The sequence below is a fragment of the Plectropomus leopardus genome, chromosome 14, assembly GCF_026936395.1.
Source record: "Plectropomus leopardus strain MGB_pleo_1.0 chromosome 14, ASM2693639v1, whole genome shotgun sequence".
In the NCBI taxonomy this organism is placed as follows: domain Eukaryota; kingdom Metazoa; phylum Chordata; class Actinopteri; order Perciformes; family Serranidae; genus Plectropomus; species Plectropomus leopardus.
Window position 1 is genome coordinate 27,631,201 of NC_142189.1, and position 21,300 is coordinate 27,652,500.

The window sequence follows — 21,300 nt, forward strand, 5'->3', positions numbered from 1 at the left end:
AACCTCCACTTTTGAGCAGACAGAGGAGAAGACCAAGAAACTACCTCTTACATGTCCATCTCTTTCCCGAAAAGTCTAACTATTAATTTAATATCTGGTCTAGTGAACCAGGTATTTCTGCCCTCCTACCCTCCATGACCATACCATTTTAAGTGAAGTCCACACTTTGGCTGTTGTCAAAGTTAATGGTAATAAACTAGTCTACAAAGTCACAGTGAGTGAGCAGCCAGTGAACTGAAGGCTAAAAGCGTCTCCCATCATAGACTGGGTTAACCCCACAGAGGTGTAGTGCGTCAGCTGGGGGTGCAGCCTGCGTACACGACAGCAGACATAAACAGCAGCGCAGCAGCCCTGACGCAAGGCCATGGCCTCACACACACTCAGAGAGAGGCTAAGGTTGCAACTGGGAGAAGTGAATCACCAACCCCCGGTGATTCAGGACACAGAACCTATACTTAAGGGCTGCTGTGTTCGTGAAACTGTACTCCGCCGCATGTGTGTGAGGGAGTGGCGTGCGTCCGATGCATATGCGTATACAGCGCAGGCAGCTGCCAGGGGATGGGCAGGGAGCATTACCATCAGCATCTCTGCGGATCAAGGAGAAGCCCCCAGTAATCCTGGCCTCTCTCCAGGCTCCCACACACCGCAATTAGGATTAATCCTCCCCTCCTCCCTCCTTGCAGCAGAACAACACAGAACAGTGGAGTGAGTCTGTGTGTGTGTGTGTGTGTGTGTGTGTGTGTGTGTGTGTGTGTGTGTGTGTGTGTGTGTGTGTGTGTGTGTGTGTGTGTGTGTGTGTGTGTGCGTGGGTGTGTGTGTGTGTATGGGTGTGTGGTGTGGGGGGCAATTAGCCAACTTTGTACGTGGGGTGGAGATTCCCCCCCTAAAACCGCCAGACGACCACTAGGCTGTGGGACTGTGGGATGGCGCACTCACACTCTCACAATACTCTCACAATACACACACACACACACACACACACACACACACACACACACACACACACACGTGCGCGCGCACTTGAAATATGGAGGGAGGGTAACAAATTGACCAAAGTGGTGGCGATATAAACAACTGTTTGACCAGTGGCCACATAATTGGCTGTAAAACAGGAAGAGTTCTCACTATCTGCAGGGAGTTTTCTCACCGCAGTATTTCATCACCACAGAGTCTGTCACTGTGCAGACATATAGCTTTATTTTTTTATTCCAGCTCTGTCATATGTTTTAATAAAAATACATCACACTGTATTCAGTCAGGAACAGTGGGTTGTACGCCAGAGCGAAGGAGCATAAAACGTGATGTCAGTGTGTCTGGAGTCTCTCTGCAGGTTAATTATGGCTTTCACTTGGTTTGACAGATTACCAGCAAACAGCGAAGGTGCCGCTGCTGAGTGCAGATTAAACATCTGCAGGGCAAACGCAGCCCACAGGGTCACTGTGCAGAGGCTGAGCACTGACAGGCAATTTGCCCAGGTGTATTTGAGGTGAGGCCGGCTTGGCTGCAGGAATTTAGATCCTCCACACTAAATTACAAAATACGCTGATTATAACTGCCCTGTAAAATGAGTGTTTTCTGATTTGACACTAAAAAGCAAATACAAATGACTCTTACTGCTTGCCTAAGATACAAGGGTTGGGGTTTAAGGGGTAGTCCAGCTTTTTAGTTTTGCATCTCATAAATTTGGGGGAATTGAAAGAGACAGATCAAGAGAGTAAAAACCAAATTGGCATTTCTTGACTTTTAGTAAATTCTGTATATATTTGTTTTCACAGGTTTATATTAGCAGTACTCCTTAAGATAAGTAAACTAAATTTCATGTGTAAAATTAGTGAAAGGTCCTTACAAAATAGGCATAGATTGGGGAAAAATGTGGTCATGGTTTAAAGAATACAATGTTTACTGACTGCAGAAACTGGTAATTAACAGTTTTAGCAGTTTAACAAAAAAATGATGAAAAAGCTGTGTTTTTAAAGAAAATTGTAATATAGGTAAAGAAATTTTTATCATAATTACACACTTAAAAATTGTCTTCCAAAATGATCATGATTTTTTATGCACCTTTGTTTTAACTTTGTTTTTGATTTTTTGTTTGGTTTTTGTTGTTGTGTTTACTAATTTTCACATTACTTTCTTCTACTTTTACTCACGTCGTGCTAATTTTTTTTTCCTCTTGCTCATTGCTCATTGCCTTCTTCCCATGGTTTAAAAAAAAAATCAAGCCAGTTTGGTCAGGTTTCAATTGCTGAGCCTCATGCACGATTGTGCCATCTTATTTTCTTCTTTTCAGTACAGGTTACAGGTAAAAATCAGCCCTCAAGTACTTAATTACTCAATTAAAAAAGATGATAGAGATAGTTTTGTGCTATATCATCTCTGACCTGTGGTTGCCACTAATATTTGTTTTTTTCTTCAGAAGTGCCAGAAGTGATTTGCCTGGTAAGTTGAGTGTTGGCATTCGTCGTGAGGGTCACTGGGGAGATTAGCAGGGTGGGGAGAGCTGTCAGGGCGGAGGGCTGCTAACACATCAAACCTCAGAGCTCACGCCTTCACAGCTTCACAGCTACCTTCACTGACCACTTCCAGATCAAAAAGGAAGCAAAGATAGACATTAACTGCATCATAGGGGCTGTTTTTACATTCGCCCACTCCCTGATTGTATCATCTATGAAAACGAATGAGCACAGCAACACTTCCTCTCACAACAGCTGCCGTGTTTACAACTGCAACAACTTAAAAGCTTTACAGTTGTAAAAAAAAAGAAAGAAAAAAATCCTTCAGCAATTCTCTATTAAACGATCTTTCCCTCACAACCTATTATGGTATTTTCCTTGTAATAAAAAGTCAGGGAGTGCAAAATGTCCCCAATAGGCAGCTGCACGCTACAACTAAAGCGTCAAAATCATTTCCAGACTGCTGCGCTATGGATCAAGGGGAAGGAGAGGCACGCGGAAAGGAAACCAAGGCAAAATAAATTAATTGCAAATGTATCGTGGAGGGGGGCAAAGGGGAGAGATTGGGGCGATTTATCTGCGCTGACAGACGGGGACGGGACCAGTAAGCTGAGGGTGAGAGGATGGGGATCAGCATGAGGCAACTGAAGAGCAACACAGGTGATGAGCTGCACAGATTCAACCAAGTGAAAGACGGACAGAGAGAGAGAGGGAGCAGCGGGGTGGTGCACGGACAGTCATGTTTGAGTGCATCTGAGAGCCGCGGCAGATCTGTTAATCTTTAAGAGAGCTGGCCTCTGGAGGCTGAGAGGCCGAGGGGGGAGAGTTTGATTTGGGCCGTGACAATGATGAACGGCCCGGGGAAATACGCTGCGGAGATCAGTCAAACACCTGCCCTGCCCTGCATGAGCTCCACTCAACTCAAACAAGATGCAGGAGCAGGAAGTGCAGTGTGCCAGCTCAGGAGGGAGGAGGCTGCTCCCTGCCACTTCTTCCTTTGTTCTCTCAAGCCACAAATACACCAACAGGTTTATCAGCACCAAAAGAGGAGAAGGATTCATGGCCTTTAAACAGTAATCCAAGGATAAAGTGATTGTCAGTGTAGTAAATTCTAATGTAAAACATGAACACAAACAATAAAAGATATCATACTTAACTATTCTGCAGTAAAATGTCTAAAAACAACTGCTATATATTTCATTGAGTTGTGTACTTAGACATTCCCAAATATTTCCAACTATGTTCAAATCCAGAGAAATCTGTAACTTTAATCCAGGATACAGTCCATGTTATTTTGACACTGTTGCCTGCCATTGACATCATATCCCCTTTGTCAGGGTTGTATCTGTCTGCCCGAAGCTGTCATAAAATATCTTTTTTTTTTATCAACTTTTAAGCAACATTTTAATGATACACTTTTTAGATCTTGGTCATTTTACTATATGTTTTGTTTTTAAGTAATCTGATGTCTAGATCATAAGTTTAATTAGTGAATTAAAGTCATTTTCCAAATGAATGCAGTTAAGTCCATCTGACACATTTCAATATAATAAAAATTGAATAAATAACAGTTAAATGCAACTTTTTTTTCCATAATTCTTGACCTAAATTATTATATATTAATTTGAATAATAAAAATGGTTTGTACAACATTATAACAAAATGTTAGACCTGTTTTTATTGTTCTTTTAACTTTGTGGAGTCAAATGTGAAACAGTATAGATAAAGCAATTTGACTAATAACATAAAGGAATTAATATAATCATGAACATAACTTTGATGGAATTGTATTATGCTGATGACATGAGTGATCTATACTCATGATCAAACTGCTACTAACTTTTCAGTCTACAAGCACATTTCACAAAAAGCACAGTAATAATAAAACAATGCAGAAATAATCACATCTGATGTATTCAGGATCTTACTTCTCCATTTTTAAAATAAAACGTTCTTAGTTCCAGAGAAAGTCAGAGAGACAGAGCCTCATTATCTTATAAAGCCTCAGCAAGAAGTCACAGGCTGCATTCAGCACATTCTGTTTCATATTGCTGTTGTCTTGTTTTCACTTCCTACTTTTGTGCTGCCCATGCAAATGCCCTGGAAGTTAATTTTTGGTACAGTTAGCGAGTGAAAAAAATAAACAAAAAAACATTTATGTCTTCAAATCTACCTTCTACTTTAATCAAAGTAATCTTAGAAAACTCCCAAATCCTATAAATGATACTTTGCAACAAGTCAACGATGACATTGTGCTGAAATGTTTGACATTTTTATGAAACATGCAAAGAAATTTCACGTGTGTGTGTGTGTGTGACAGTGATGCCCCTGACATTATGGTTTGTGTAACATTTATTCAGATTCCACAGGATTTATAGGTCTCAGTGGAGCAAAATGTTTTTCTGAAAATCTGTGTTACAATAATGAAAAACATGGCAGATAAATTCTTGAAAAAGGAAGAAGAAGAAAATCAAACAGTTAAAAAGGTGCCAACAGGAATGGCACTGGCTACGGTGACACAGCGTCTCAGAAGAATAACTGTTTTATATGAGCGGCAGTAAAATGTTTGAAACACTGAGTGCTACGCTGCTAGGAGTCAATCTCGTAAACAAAGATTGATTCTTCTGAAGCCTACACATCCTTTGCTGTTTTTTCCCTACACTGGCATAATTCAATAAAAGCCTGACAGCAAATATTATTGTGTGTTAGAGAAACTTTTATAAGCCTTAAGTGGAATCAGGTCCGAAAGAGAAGCATACTGGTCGTATCATGGGAACAAGACAGGAAGAGAGGATGAATCCATACAGTTTAAGTGTCCGGATGAGTCGACAGCTGCAGCATTGTTCACTTTTACCGTATGATTGTAGTTTTCTGGGATTCCAAGAAACCCTGAAAACACAGTGTGACTGACTTATTATATTTAAATTTGATTTTACTAAGGATTGCAAAAGATTTAAATGTGTATTGTGGTAAAATAACCTCTCTGTGAGTCTGAGTATTCTCCCTGAGCCTGCATAAGGTTTTCTCCCAGTGGCGCTCCCAAATGGGGGCCATGGGGGGGGCATCCTAAAAAAAAAAATTTTTTTTAAACAATTAATGTGCTCCTTAAACTTAAAGCTGAATGTTTGTCTTTTTAAGTAAAAGGATAAGAAATGTTTTGAAAGAATAATGAATCACCTAACATGTATAGATATACAAGACATTAAAAGAGGATTGTTTTGAAACTCAAGATGGTAACTGTACTGCTATTAGTTAGATAATTAATAACATAACTTAAAACACAAAAAACAAAGTAAAATAGTGTGCAATAACTTAACTCTCCATAAAGACAAAGTTTCCATTTACCTGCATACTAAAACAGCATGTGCAAGGTCCTGGTATGTAGTTATGGATTTTGCTGTTGATGTGCTCCCAAAACCCCAAAACATGATTAGATTGACTGGCTACTCTAAATTGCCCATAGTATGAGAAAAGGTGTTGTGTGTCTCTCTGTAATCTGCATCTTTCCGCTCCTCCTACACTGCATCGTGACATCCTGCGATCAAAAGAGGCATTATGGGCAACAGCGTCAGCCTCTGTAATATATGCATCACAGCACTTTCTAAACAAAAACAAAGGCATGTGAATTACAATCATTTACCCGTGTCTGTTATATGGCAGCTGATCTCGTCCTCTGCTTGGAGGGTAAGGAGCTCCCAGAACTCTGTTCTGCTTCTTTGATAGCAGCTATTTGCTAACAGCTAATTTTTAAATCTCGCCAACATAATTCATAATCAAAATGTCACACCTCCCCACCCATGTTCACGTCCTTACAGCTTTATGTTTCAAACAGACATCGTTATGACGCTGTTACTACGTCCGTTCCCGTGTCAGTGGCGAGACCACTTTGTCCCCCTTACTGTGAATTGGAGGTTATACACAGAACAATGAGGCAGTATAATGGTTTGATATTTCCGTCTTGAACAGGCAGTGTAAGTGCAGCTTGTGTTAACCGTGTGATTGACTGGCAACCCCACCTCTTCCCCAGTGTAAGCCTGAATCGGCTCCAGCTCCCCGCGATCCTCTGAGGGACAAACGTGTACAGCTAATGGATGGAATTGCTAAAGGTGTTTAAAATTCAAACATCATACCCTCTTCTCCGACATCCTCCACAGCAGACAGACCCAACAGACCTGCCAAAGTGAATTTACCTAGTAAAGTGAATTACAGGGTGATAAACGATACTTTGGCAGCAAGGCAGTAAACTGCTGAGAGAAGCTAAATACTAATGTGATTTGTCAAGGAGTTTATAAGCTGTAAGTGCTGCGATGAAATGACTGCCCTCATTGGAAGAGATAAACACAAGGGGGAAAGTCTTTGTTTTGCAGCCTAATCGACCTCTGGGAGGCCGGCGGAGAGGAAACGGTTAACATTTACTGTTACTGTTTACACCAGCACACAGAGAGGAGGGACAGAGCCCTCCTATATGGTAAACCAACGGGCTGTACTGTTAAGCAGAGAACATAGATAGTAGACTGCTGATGTATGGCCTTCTTATGAATAAACATTTTTTGGTTTAACCTCTTCATTTCCATATGGGAGGTCTCTTACATCTAGGGAAACTACATCCTAAAAATATCTTCCTCAGCATGCCCCAGACTCTACCCGACCTACATGGACGGACACACAAACACACGTGCACACCATCCTCAGGGCGCGCACACTCCCTATCACTGTGGCTCTGCTGTTATGCTGTGGGAGGCTGAAGTGGCCTTTGTGGGCTGAGCTGAATATCTCCGTCCACTCTGGCAGAGCCTCAGAGTGCCTGCTGCCGCTTGCTGCCTCAGCCCAGGGCACGGGCTGCCAGCCGGCCCGCCGACCAACCTCCCTGAACCCCTGCCAATTCCTGACGCCACGCTGGGTGGTCTCGCTTCATGCGGCTCTGGCAGGGCCCTTCTCAAATCACCCCCTCACCCCCCACCCCACCTCCCCTCCTCTCTGGCTCCCTCGGCAGCCGCAAACAACCTTGCTGTGTTCCCAATGTGGAGCTCCACTGAGAATCAGTCAATGTTGCAAGTTATATTTTTATCATAAGGGAGGATGTGGATGTACTGTATTTTTGAGGGTTTTGGAGAAGTGAAAAGTGAAAAAGAATGTCTGTAGGCAGGGACGTTTATATTTAGTCTGCATCTGAATTTGTGTTTATATATTTGCAAAGTGTTGCTGATGATTCAAACAAACTGAAGGGAAGCAAAGATGTCTCCTTGTTTCAGTACGCCCTCTGGATAAGTTTCGTTTTGGTCTTACACAACTTTTCCCTCCACATCTAACTAACTGTCTCTTTCCGTTACTCTCTCTCCCTCTGACTCTCCTTTAGTCAATGAACCGCGACCAAAAGTTAAAATCATCAAGAAGCAGCACTGAAATCATCTACCGGGCAGGGCGCTGCTCAGGGTTCCAGTGATGAGTTGGAAACCGACTGTCAAATTACACGACGAAGACTCCGGATTCTCCTGTTACAGATATCACAGCAGGCAGCCAACAAATCAAGCCCGCTTGAGCCAGAGCGGCGCTCCCACTCCCCGTCTCCCTGCTTTGGAGTTGGGAGTCATGTTCCCACTGAGCTCTGGAGGTAATTGTGCCACGCTCCCACACTCCATATGACCACCCTTCTGCTGCTCGGCCTCCCCGCCAAAGAAAACGTACTCCCTCTGTCTCTCTCTGTCTGTCTTGTCTCTCGTCCAGAGATTCATGACTCCTGCACCTGATTGCGAACGATTAAAATCATTAGAGGTCGTTAGCGGGAGTCGCTTACCATTGAGCTTGCTGTGTAGTTTGAGTGGGGTCCGGGGGGACAGAGGGGGTATTGCGGGAGCTCATGGGAGGAGGGCGGGGTGTCAAAGGGGAGACGACTCTCTCCTCTGACCTAAACGAAAGCATTACGAGCTGCCAGACCCCAAACGCAGGCACAAATATCCATCTGCCCCACCCGTCCACACACACACACACACACACACACACACCAACCAAAACCACCCAAGCTGCCACTGATACCATCAGCAAAAAAGTCTCTGAAGAAAAGCGCCAATGTGTGTATTAGCAGTGTGTGTAATCATAGGGCCTTTGGGGACCCTAATGGATTAGCACACTAACACACTGTCAACTGCGGGCCAGGCTGGGCCCACACTTACACACAAAACGCCAACATTGTCAAATGACACAATCACCGGAGCTGGAAAAGTCCTAATTGCCGCTGTTAGACATCAACAGAGGACTTCATAATACTCAAATGACTCATTTTTTTTGTGCCCAAATGTTTTGAGGCAGCTGATTAGAAAAAGGCAACAATACAAACAGTGTATTTACAACAAGTGATCATCATCAGCTTTATGAAAATGTGCTTGCTGTCAAAAGTGTGTACAAGCTGCCTTATTTTGAACACAGATGCAACACAGATGTGTTTATCCACAGTAGGTTGCGACGATAACTGCAGTTGGCTAGAGGGGCCATATATTAACTGTGCTTGAAAACATGCTGCCGTTACACTGATCCTATCTGTCTGTCACCGACTGGAGCGGCTGGACAGCTGTTGTAGCCGGTGCGTGCTGTGAGTGGATCACCGGGCTGTAAGGCATGAATAATAGATGCTGTTTATGAGTGTATGTTTTCCATCTGACCCCTGGGTCTACAGTGAAGCAGGCCTCTTAAGGGGCTGAAGGCAAAGCAAGAGAGAGAGAGAGAGGGAGAGAGGGAGGGAGACAGATGAAGCTCGCCCAGGGAAGGCAATGGGTCATTTAGTGCCCAGGGACCCCCTATCAGCCATCAGTGACATGTTCAATCAGGGCTTATAGTGCTATACACACACACGCACGCACACACGCACACACACACACACACACACACACACACACACACACACACACACACACACACACACACACTTCCTTGCTGCTGCCAATGGTGAACAGTGAGTGCTGCTTTTACACCGGAGACAATGCAGCATTTATAATACAGTGAGCAGCATTTTATATAAGCAGACTTACAATAAACCTTTGAAAGTTGAGCAAATTGGCTTGCTTTCTTTCAAAAACATGGAAAGAAGGCAATGAACAATGGAAGAAATGACCCAAAAATTTACAAGAAATTAGTGAAACATACAAGAAAATGTTTTATTTTTTAAACGAAAAAAAAAAACCCAAGAAAAATAAAGTTTAACCCCCCCCCAAACAAATTACTTTTAACATTACATTAATTCTGTAACATAATTTTAAACATGTAATTATGACAATCATAAATATCGTTTTTTTTTCCTAGCTTTTTAAAAAATTTTCCCTACACATTTTCCATGGCTTTTAAAAGCAATTTTCTATGATTATTTGCAAACTGGGCAACATTTCTTACCATCATTTATGCTTACTGCATTGTTTCTCATGTTTCTGATAGAAGTCACCAATTTTCACCAATATTCTCAGGGTGCATGCACCTGAAAGCAGCATAAGAGAAGTCATGTTGCTACAGGTTTAAACTGGGTTGATTTCTTTCAAAGACATGGGAAGAAGGCAATGAGCAATGAGAGAAGATATGACCGAAAATTTGCAAGAAATGAATTGAACCTGCAAGAAAATTATCTAAAAATGAGTAAAATAAATAAATAAATACATTTTTAAGAAGAAAGTAATAAACAAACAAAGTAAATGCCCCAGAAAAAATGGTTATAATAATACTGTAAAATATTTCAAATATGTAATTATGATAATTACAAATATAGTTCAGTATCTTTTTTCTTTATCGCAGACATTTTTCCCTAGCTTTTTTTAAAAAAGAAGATTTTCTAAATCTATGAATTACTTTATTGTTTATTCTTCATTACCAAGTGGCTCATTGCCTTTTTTTCATTATGATTTTGAAAGACATTAAGCCAATTTGCTCCAGGTTAAAAGGTTTAAATACTTTGTAAAAAGCCTCTGAAAGCAGCACAAGAAAAGTGATGCCGTTCCAGGTTTCAAAGGGTTAAACTTTGTGTGTGCACACTTGAGGCTTTTCTACAGACATTAACCTACAAGATGAGCGCATTAACCTACAAGATGAGCGTTAATATGACCCTGAAATATATCAAGCAGACAAACACTGGGTCTGTTGAGCTCTCTCGCAGTGGGAAACACGCTGAGTGAGGAGAGAAATACTAAGGGCACCAAATATTACGACCCGACCCGAGGGCCCGCCACAGCCTAACTAATGAAGGTCAGGCCTCCGGTGCAGGTTGTGAGGCCCAGACAGCAGGGTTAACCTGCTTCGCTACTGCTGGCAATTAGGTAAGGCAGCCCAGAGCTGCTTAAGAGTCTGCGAGCCTCAAGAGTCACACAGCTGGCCTCTCCCTAACACTGTTCCTAATGACACAGGGGTCAGAGAATGTATGTGTTTTACAAGGGTGGTTACGGTCTGCGGGTCCTGACTGTATTCTCACATGTCGAGAGGGTTTGGGTTTAAGTATCAAGAGGAAACAGAGGGGTCGTCACAGCTCTGATCGCTCAGGCTGTAAACTTCAGCCGAGCCTTGAACCCCCTGCGATCATCACTGCAGCCTGTCAGAGGTTTTTACCTTCATCTCCACTGAATGTGACTCTGCTGTGAGGTTTGATAGTTAGTGTAATCCCCATGCTCAGAAAGACCTGTGACACGAGTACCACTAGGTGGCATGGTCACTTTGAACACACAAAAACACACACACATGCACAAAGACAAAGCAAACCACTGAAAAATAAAAACCGCAGACGTTTTTATGAGGCGCAGCATTGTGGCATTTCACCATGTTCACAGCTTGATGAGTGAGACGTTTTGCTACATATCTGATTGATAGAGAGATAACAGCTGATACACGCAAGAGGCACAAAAACAACAGCACAGAAACTGCAGTTTCAGAGCTTTATGTGAAGAATAAGTGCTGATCAACAAGATATTTGAAAAATAACAGATATGCGCTCCGACTATCTTGGGCCTTTGTACAAGCAGTATTATGTAGTCACCAGAGGATGTTATGTCTTCAAACATTGCTCACCGTGTGATTGTAACCTGCACATTCAGCAAAGTCACTGATGTCAGCGATTCTCGGAAAGAACTGTGCAGATGTTATTTTGGTGCCATATGAAATCACTAAGAGGAAGAATGATAAATAAGACATAACAGTTCACAGTGAGAGAAATGTGTGTGCTGTATATATTTGAGTGTGTGCATTCAAGTGTGCTTATTTGTTTGGCTCTGTGTCTGTGTGCGTGTGTGTGTGTGTAGGGGTGCGTATCTGTGACCATGCCTGTGTGTGATCACAGTTTTAGCCTGCTGAATAATTCAGAGTCCCCCCCTCCCCAGTGCGAACACTGACACTAACTGAGGGGAGCCATTAAAGATCCATGAGGAGATCATTACAGGCCGCTGCCCTGGCCTTCTCCTCTACAGCCGCCCCTCCACTTCCCTAGGGCGACTCCCTCTCCAAACAGTGGGGCCTTACCCCTTAACATGAGCTCACTCTCCCGCCCCGGAGCTGCTACAAGGGCCGGGGGGTCAGAGGTTAGCCAAGCAAAGGCATGACCCGCGGCACTAATGCACTTGTAACACTTTAAAACACTTTGGCGAGAGTTAAACAGAACACGCTCTCAAGGAGGACCACACAGAGGGCCCGCTGGCTACTTTCTCTCCTTTTTTTTTCCCTTTTCCCCTCACTCACTACTTGGTCTGCTCTCGCTGTTTCTTTGGCTGCCCTTATGGGCCGAGGTTAGAGGAAAGTGAGATGTGTAGTTACTGTCTTCCTTCCTTTTCCCTTTTCATGAACTGAAAACTAATACACTTTTGTTTATTCAATTCCATATCTTGAACTCAGCAATCATTAAAAAAAAAAAAACACAAATGATGTTGGTTGCCGTTTTCAAATTTAGGCCTCACCTCCACCAAAGTGTTGTTTAACAACTGGAAACGCCAGGCGCTCCTCAAGAGACACCAAGCTGAGAACGGTCGAGAACCTTCTGGAGGTGCAGCTTTTTTTCGCTGAAATGCTTTGGTTGCATCTGGTTGCTATAATACTATATCGGTATTTGAGAGCTAATATGTTGGCGCAAGGCAAAGTACTTGATCTGAATGAAGGTAAGGCTGAAGCAAGTAGGAACAGAGTATGGACCTATGTGGATCTATGTGGGCTATAACGTATATTAAAATATATACAGTATCTTACCTTTTTTCCTCCATCGTTGTTGTTGTTCAACACTTGTACATGTCAGATGTGGTGGTTGGTATCCATGGTATTTGTCCCTCCTCCACTTTTAGCAAACATCTGGGTGAAAAGTGACAGATAAGCACTGCATTTTACCAAAAGTACACATTTTTAAACTTTTGCTATTCCAGAAACAACAACAACAACAACAAAATGCCAAACAGGCAGCACTCAGGGCAGAATAGACTCTCAGTGCCTTATCATGTTGCTGGCATTTTTAGCGTAACGGAAACACATGGTGCTCCCACACGGAGTCAGCTACTAAATGCAACTAAATGTATAGCAATGTGCATTGAAAAATCATCAAAAATCCCAAATAAATACTTAATATGCATTTGCAGAGACTTCGTAGCCAATCTATGCATCATTTCACATGTCCACTCTGTGCGCTGCACCGTGCCCCCGCCCCCAGAGACTGTTATCGTGTCATGTGAAACCATCAGAGTGGGCCGAGGGCATCAAGCACAGTCAACAATTAGCTCACATTGACGGTCCCTCTTGGTGCCAAATCCAATCAGAGGTAAGCCTTATCAGCATCTGTCCTGTCTCTGCATCACAGGTTGATACTGTGAATCCCAACCACTGATTTGCTTCTGCTCCATTCACACTAGCCTAAAAGATGACTTTACCATAGATTTGAGGGAAAAACTGCACATATGAGTGCAGTTTGTAAAGTGAAGGCTTAATTTAAATATTCATATTATCTGTCTTGATGCTTTCAGTTTCAGGTAGAAGTGTAAAAATATCTGCATTATTTGGATCTTCTGGTCTGGCAGATTAAGTTAACCTGATGTAAACTTCTACTCCACCCCTTTTCCATGGATGCAATTGTGGTTATGTGTTGTTACTGTAAAAAGCCTCTCAAGGAGGTCAAGCTGGTGTCATTTTTTACTGATGGATGGGGTCAGAGGGTCAGCCAGCCAATAGAGTGGCAGCTGTCATTTAACTGATGACCAGTGTCCCTCCTCCAAACAGGAAGTGGAGGTGTGTGTGCTGGAGGCTGTGGAGTGTGTGGTTAGCTGGCAGGTCAGTGGTGGGCCCAGAGTGGTCTGGCTGCAGCTACCACGGAGCTCTCAGGCAGCAGTGGCAGCCCAGAGCACTGACTGATAGTGGGCATTATCATTTGTTAAGTGCCCCCTTCGCCTCTGGTCAGGAACACTTAACACTGCCTGTGGTCACTAAATGCAGCTGGACTGCCGGTAGCAAGGTAAAATATTCATTGTCGTGGAGTGGTGGTTTTCCTCTGCACCAATGCTAAAAGCCTGGCTTGGTTTTGTGTTTTTAACCAGGGCCCTAAAACCAGGCCGCACAAGAGTGGCCTTTTACTGGACAATGTAATGGACCTCAACAGGATCTGCAAACGTTACCACAAAATCACAGGCATTGAAAAGATTAAGCCACAATGTGGACGGAAGATCTGTAAAATATAGGACAAATATGGAAAGAAGTGTAATTAAAGGAATACTTCACCCCCAAAATGACCATTTGTATATCAATTACACACCCCACGTTGTGTTGAATTCAGAGGGAAAACTTTGTAGATGCATTTCCGCTAAAACCAACTGAAACTGAATTGAATGTTAAATATATCTATGCTCTCATTAAAGCAAAACTCCACGGACAAAAACCATAATCTTACCTCTTCTAAAACACGAGCTGCTGGTCAACCTCTGCCTCCATCAGTAGTTTGTCTGTTATTGTGTGACTTTGGTTTTTTAAAGGGTAAGTTCAGAGTCACCATAGTCACACAATAAGACAAATGATCTTACTTATCGAGGCAGTGGTAGACCAGCAGCTCCTGTGTTCAGCAAGGAAAAATGACTATTTTTGTAAATGGAGTTTGGCTTTGAAGAGAGCATTGATAAGTTTCACTTTGATTTCAGACTGTTTTGGTAAAAATTCATGTGTTTGGAAAACACTGAGCATATGATTGGATAAATAAGACATGGATTATACTGCTCAAGTTGTGGGGGGGTTTGTAAACTGATGTTTTGATATTGTTTTGCTGTTGTTTAATATGGACCCTATAAGTTCAATTCTTTGAGATTTTCTCCATTTTTGATGAATTGTTCACCTGAGGCATGAGAGAAACGTACCACAGGGTGAATAACTACAAGTTTGCAGGGATGAAGTATTCCTTTAAGAAAACCAACATCTCTTTTTCGTTCAGCATATTTGACATGATAAGCAACATCCTCACAGTTTGCATGCTTGCACTAAATCATAAGGTGACGTAAGTATGGTTGGCTTTTCAGTTAACGACATATGTACTTTTTGAGGGGGATTTTCAAACTCCAAAAGTCCAAGAGAAAATGCATTTCTAAAGTAGGTCAACAAGCTTTGCTTTTCCTTTGTTCAGTGAATCACCTTTGGTACTCTTGTATTTGGAAGATGTTGCCGCTGGTAACCTTCACAAGTACGGTTCCATCTCTGACAGCAGGGGGAATTCCCAGAAGACCCTAGCAGCCTGCCCCCCCTCTAACCAAACCATGTGGCATTTACAACTGTGTCAACATGCTGAAAGGACTGTGAAAGTGTACTTTCTCAATGCTGACTTGTTGCTCCATCTCTATTGTGGCCACTGTCTGCAGCATTGTTGGATGTCAAGTCACCGAGTCATTGAACAGACCCTCCATTTTGCTTGGTTTTAATGGGGCTGACAGAGGAGCTCCCACCTGTGGTGAGTCTGGCATTTCACAGCCCATAAACCTCTCCCCCCTCTTTCGCTCTCTCTCAGCCGTGCACACACAAACACACCGCAGTCAGTATCAGGTGCTTGTTTCCATGTGATCTGTTTCTAGTTTTGTCTTTGTCCCAGTTTGGCTGCAGCCTTTAGTGTCTGAGCACCACAAAGTTAGAAGTGAGGGTGGTTCCTCCCCCTCTGGCTGTAGTGGTGAGCCGAGGCCTGGGGGTTGTGGGGTTCTGTCTGAGGGGAGCTCTGCCCCCCAGGGGTGCTTGGTGGCATGCTTGGTCAAACTAGGCGCAGCTCGCTGGTGGCTTGAGGCCAAACTGAAGCCAGGCTGTGGCAGGTGTGGCTATGGGATATGGGTGGAAACAGCCACATGCATAGCCACATACTGCTGCTGCAAGATGCAATGCCTCTCGTGCTCTACAGCAGTTAACTCTGTTATGAAATAATTCAAACATGTGGAAATGGTAATCATGTAGGGATGCTGTTGTTGAACCATCATTGTTCATGCAGGTGCATAAATTTATCTCTGAGATGAAATTAACAAGCAGATATGTGTTTGACACAGTCAAACTCTTACAGTCATCTGCCTTCGTTGGCGTGGATTTCTGATAGGGGACACAGGAGACACACCCTCATCAATATCTACAACATGTGCATTTGCCCACGCCCCTAGAAAAACATGATAATTGCAGATTTGATTTATTTATTTATTTTTTAGATTTTATTTTGGGGGTTTCTTGTTTTTATTAGACAGGACAGCACTAGAGTGAAACGGGGGAGAGAGGGGATGACATGCAGCAAAGGGCCGTGGGCGGAGTCAAACCAGCGGCTGCTGTGGCATGGACATCTCCTCTATATATGGAGCTCTATATATGTTGTATATAAGTCAGTGGCGGACATATGTTGGATTTATTACTGACTTAAATCATAATCTGCAGAAATATAAACTGAAACAGAAAGCAAAAAAAAAGAGAAATGCAGAGTTGAATATGAAATTTCATCTGAAGTGGAAGATATTCTTTTCCGCAGACATCAGGCATGAGCCAGACGACCACGAGGACTCACAGGAGTGAGTCACTTTTATTCACCCAATATTTGATTATGATCATTTGTCATTAGGCAACCTAACTGTGGGGAAAATGAAAGCTGACCAGTAAAACCTCACTGAGGGTCTGAGTAACAGGAGGCCACAGACAGGAGGCATTAAATCCTTGCAGCGTGACTCCACTCAAACCTCTGTGGGAGGCGTGGTACATCTAAATAGAGTACTGGTGAATTTATCAAATAAATATTTCTACATATGTGCGGTTGAAAACTTGTAAATGGCCCACACACTTCCAACCTCAACACACGCACAAAACTACAGTGGGAGACTTTCAGAGTTAAAGACAGGGTGACGTTGTTGTGGTTTGCTAAGACCAGGTGAGACATAAGCCACTGTTTCCATGACAACAGACAGACATGGTGATGGCGGAGCTGGTGGCCAGCTCTCCTCACGTCAGGGGAAGCTTCCGGAGGACTTCAAGTTTCGAGGGAAAAGTTAGACCATGCAGAAGTTACTATGAAGGTTGTTGGTAAGAATAGTTTGCAGGATCATGATATGATTAAGTAGCATCTCTGCTACAGACTAGCAGGTCTGTATTTTTATCTGATATGATTACTGATGCTGATTCCTGCCCTAGTTTCCATGTCTGAGGCTCTACCAGACATCTGGTCATACGTGTCCCCACTGTCATCACTATAAAGGCTACGTTCCCACGCTGGCTGACCGTCTACGCAACACAAAGGCCAAGTCACGTTCTTTTCTCATGAAACCACAGCGATGGCCATCAAAAAACCAATAACTTCCTCAGCGCGCCGGCTCACTTCCGCCTTCTGTATGTGGGGACCTGCCGTTGCCATGGTTCCCGGGCCGGCGTTTGCGTGCGAGCAACTTAGACAGCCGTCTGGGGTTTCACGTACACATAACAGGAAGACACTGGTCGTACTTCACAACCGTTTCTCACTTCTGCCTTCTTGATTTAGGGAAGACGTGCAGACACAACACAGAGCTACTGTGAGCAGCCATGGAAGTTTAGCCGCCCCCAAAAAATATATATTCATCTATATGATACAGCCAGTGTGTTGTGTAATTGTGGTGATTCATTTTTCAGCCATTCTGAGCAAACTGAAAGTGACAACTCTCGGTTATGCAGCATGTAAGAAACATATCGTTTGGCATTTAGACAGAAATTTTCAGTGTTTGATTAAAATTGTGCACTTTATAAAATGCAACAGTTATTTTATTAATATATTATACAGTATCATCTGCATTTGTGATTTACTGAAATTGCTCTCTTATATGTTTGTTGTCTTGTGTGGGTACATGGGAGCTCCTCGCTGATTGCAGACGTGGGTTTGGAAGCAGGTCTACGTTCCTCATAGCATAATGGAAACATATAGCTAACGAGTGAGACGTTGTGACAGCCACAAGTGTTGGATGAGGTGATTCATATCTGCCTCTCATCTCCAGGCTGTTGACCGTTGACTGACAAATTTGCTTATGTAAAACGCTACTCACTCCACTGTTCTTGTGCAGCCCCAAGAAAACCAAACAAGTCAAAATGTTCAGTGAGACTCCCTTTTTTCAAAATTACCTTTAACCCTTTGAAACCTGATTAAATTTGCTTGATTTCCTCCAAAAACATGGGACGAGGACGACAAGCATCCTTACAAGTAATGGCCTAAAAATGAGCAAGTAATCAGAAAAAAGTTACAAAAGTAAAAAAGAAAATGATAAAAGAAATAAATTAAAGAAATAAATAAAAGGAAAGAAAGAAAGAAAGAAAGAAAATTACCTCAAGAAAGTTTTTTTATAGTCACCTTTTTTCGTTTGAAGTATATTTCTCGTCAAGATGCACACTATGTTTTTTTCTGTTTCTGAAAGAAATCTAATTTTCTCAGGTTTCAGAGGTATAAATGCTAGTGAAAGGAATCCAAATGAGAAAAAAGGAGAGTGAAACTGCTTGTATGCAAAGAGCTCTGCAGGATTTACAATCACAAATATGCCCACACTGAACAACTTTGACCTTTTTGACTTAAAGTGTTAAAACAGGCTGCTAGAAATATACGAGACAACCACCGCTCTCTTGGTTAAAGCACAAGATAAGGTTTCACCTAAGAGGAAGAAAAAAGGAAGCTGCTGAAATATCAGGGTGCCAAGTAAGTAGCCAAGTGTAAATGTTAAGCAACCATAAGAGTAGCCTTGGCTGCTCAGTGGCTGTGGGAAAGTGCATAGCATGTCTGTCGCATGGTTAAGTCTCTCTCAGAGCAGCAGAGTCGTCAAGCCACAGAGAGGCAAACTATACTGTAAACTCATACCGGAACCCGTCTGCGGCCTGCTCTGTGCCAAGGCAAGTCTTCCTCATGCCAACCTGTCTCTGATTTCACTCAACTACAGGGCAGGCAGGTCTGCACTCTGCACATAACAAACAAACCTAAAACACATTCACACACACTGAAACCTTTCAGCAATATTTAAAAATCACTTCAGAAAAGAAACCATATCCTTCAATATATTTCTGATTTTATAAGCAAAATTTAGAGTTGTGAAAGGTCGACATTCCATCAGGAATATTTTATGTGATGGCTTATTTTGACGGAGGGTTCGGGTTTCAAATGATGAATATCTCAGTCAAAGTGGAAATTAAAATGCACATTTCATTCTTTCCACAGTGCCATTTTTCACTTGCTCTCAGGCTGTTGCCTGAAATACAGGCTGTACTTCTGCATTTTCATATGGCCCTCTACCCATGCCACCACTGAGGACACAGAGTATAGAAGCAAATCAAGAGACAGACCAGCTCCTCTCTCTGTCTCTCAAACTCAGACTGAAAAACAATCATGCTGTAAAACTAGGCAGTGTTTATCGAACACATATCAGGATTCAGCCTAGCGCACTGTTAAGCTGTTGGTGAACAGGAAGTGGGTGCCATACTGTTTCCTGCACAGTGTGGGAAAAAAAAAACAACGCAGAAAAACTGAGATAAACAGTTCAACTAAGCAGCACTTATAAAATATAAACGAAGATTTTCAACTTAAACACATTACTATGCCAGCCGGCTGCTATCGTTCCGAATGGACAGGGATGCAGTAATGCTACAATCATGTAATGTCGGAATAAAAGAAATGATGACTTTCCCACTGGGAAAATTCAAATGAACGGCCTCTGATGGCGGGAAAACCAACCTGGCAACTCAGATGCTGCTGTCCGTGTATAGTGATCTAAATTAGTTGGAAACTTTTCAGGTAAAGCTATTTTTAAGTTATGTTTTAGTGGTTTAATGTGTAACATGGTATTAATGTCAACTGTTGTCCATCCAGATTGCCTAGATTAAATATAAAAATATAAAATATATAAAAATACATAAAAAATAAAATAATGTATAAAAATATAAATAAACTGGAAACAGCTACCAACCTCTTGTTTAAACTCTCTTAGCATGAAAATGTAACCCATCTTCTGTGTAGCTTCCATGTTGTTCCCACGCTATGACCTCAAAGCTAATGAACCCAATGAAGTCGGAGGAGCGACTTCCCAACTCTGAAATTCCTACCTTCCTACAACAAATAAAGAAGACATAAGTCAGCAAAAGTGTTTATTGGGTTAGTGAGGTGCAGTGCATTCTGGTAGTCGTAGGTGCTCTCCACCTTGAGCAAAATCATCCTTTTTCTCTGTTTTTTTCTGGTGATGTAGCAGATGATCAATTATTTGCATCTTTCTACATCCTAGTTTTATTTTATTTTTTAAAAAGGCCATCTTTCCAGCAGTAAAACACTTCTTTCAGGGCACATATCTTGTCCTGCAACTTAATTTGATGAATGAAAATGTGTACTTTACAGCAGCCTTCACTACAGACATTGTTTTTAAATCCAACAGTTTCTTCTGTGGAACAACAGCTCACTGCTAGTGATGCAACAGGACAAGTCATTCCCATACGCACATGAATCACAACAGTGACAGCTCACTGAAATATCAGATGATGTATATTAGCTTGACGTTGCAGTGGAAAAGTGTGCATTGGTGTGTGTGTGGGTGGCTTCATTGTGTGGTAAAACTGCACAACACATGGGGGTTGTTAATACACACTGATATACTTTTCTCAACAGCAGTCAGTCTGTTTTATGTGATGGCTTTAACTGAAAGGAAAATGAAATATTCCAATAAACCAATCCACAACTGTATGAGAGGTCAAATCAGGACTCTGACAATGGTTAAATCTGTGTATTTAATGTATGTGTGTGCAGGTTTAAGTGCTTCATCTGTGTGACTCAGATAGTGCATGGTGGTTTGTGTGAGGGTGAAGTCGAAGCCTTTAGCTCTGTCTAGAGATGACTCAACTTAGCAGAACCTAGCCAAGAGTTCTGGGTAAGGAGGTTTGGCTAACCAACACCGTGAGAATGTGGCAACATATGTCCTGTTCTGTGGCAACGTCAGCCTCCTCTCTGGTCTCTCAGAATGCGGCAGGAAAAAAAGTGTTATACTGCTTCAGATAGTATTTATGAATGTGCAAAGATTAAAGTTGTTTGTGTGATATGAAAAATATCTGCCTTGTATTAAATCACTAGAATGGGGTGAGATGTAATTAGATGTTGTCCGGGGTGTGGTAGCATCACTCATCAGTAGAAAGCCTAAATTTACCAAAGAAAAAAATAAACCCCAGGCGGAGCCACTCATCAGACACATGCGACTCAAAGTCCTGATTGGTGGGTGATGCATCATGATGAGCTGATAATAGTCACAATCAATAATCTCTGAGCAATCTGCTATTTTACCACATAATTAAAGCAGATATTTCCACGGTGTCTGAGTCTCGGTTAGCTAAGCGTTATCATACTGCACTGTTATGTGCCCACAGACCTGCGCTCATATTCACCTTG

The 21,300-nt window shown here is 42.3% G+C and overlaps 1 long non-coding RNA gene across 1 annotated transcript in view; it reads right to left on the reverse strand.

The window, feature by feature from the left end:
- The window catches only part of LOC148187508 (uncharacterized), a 70,306-nt gene extending 57,554 nt beyond the window's left edge, over positions 1–12,752 (reverse strand). The window contains exon 1 of the long non-coding RNA XR_015778730.1: positions 12,651–12,752. This is a non-coding gene — a long non-coding RNA (uncharacterized LOC148187508). The remainder of the gene's footprint in view (positions 1–12,650) is intronic.
- Between the last annotated feature and the right edge of the window lie 8,548 nt (positions 12,753–21,300).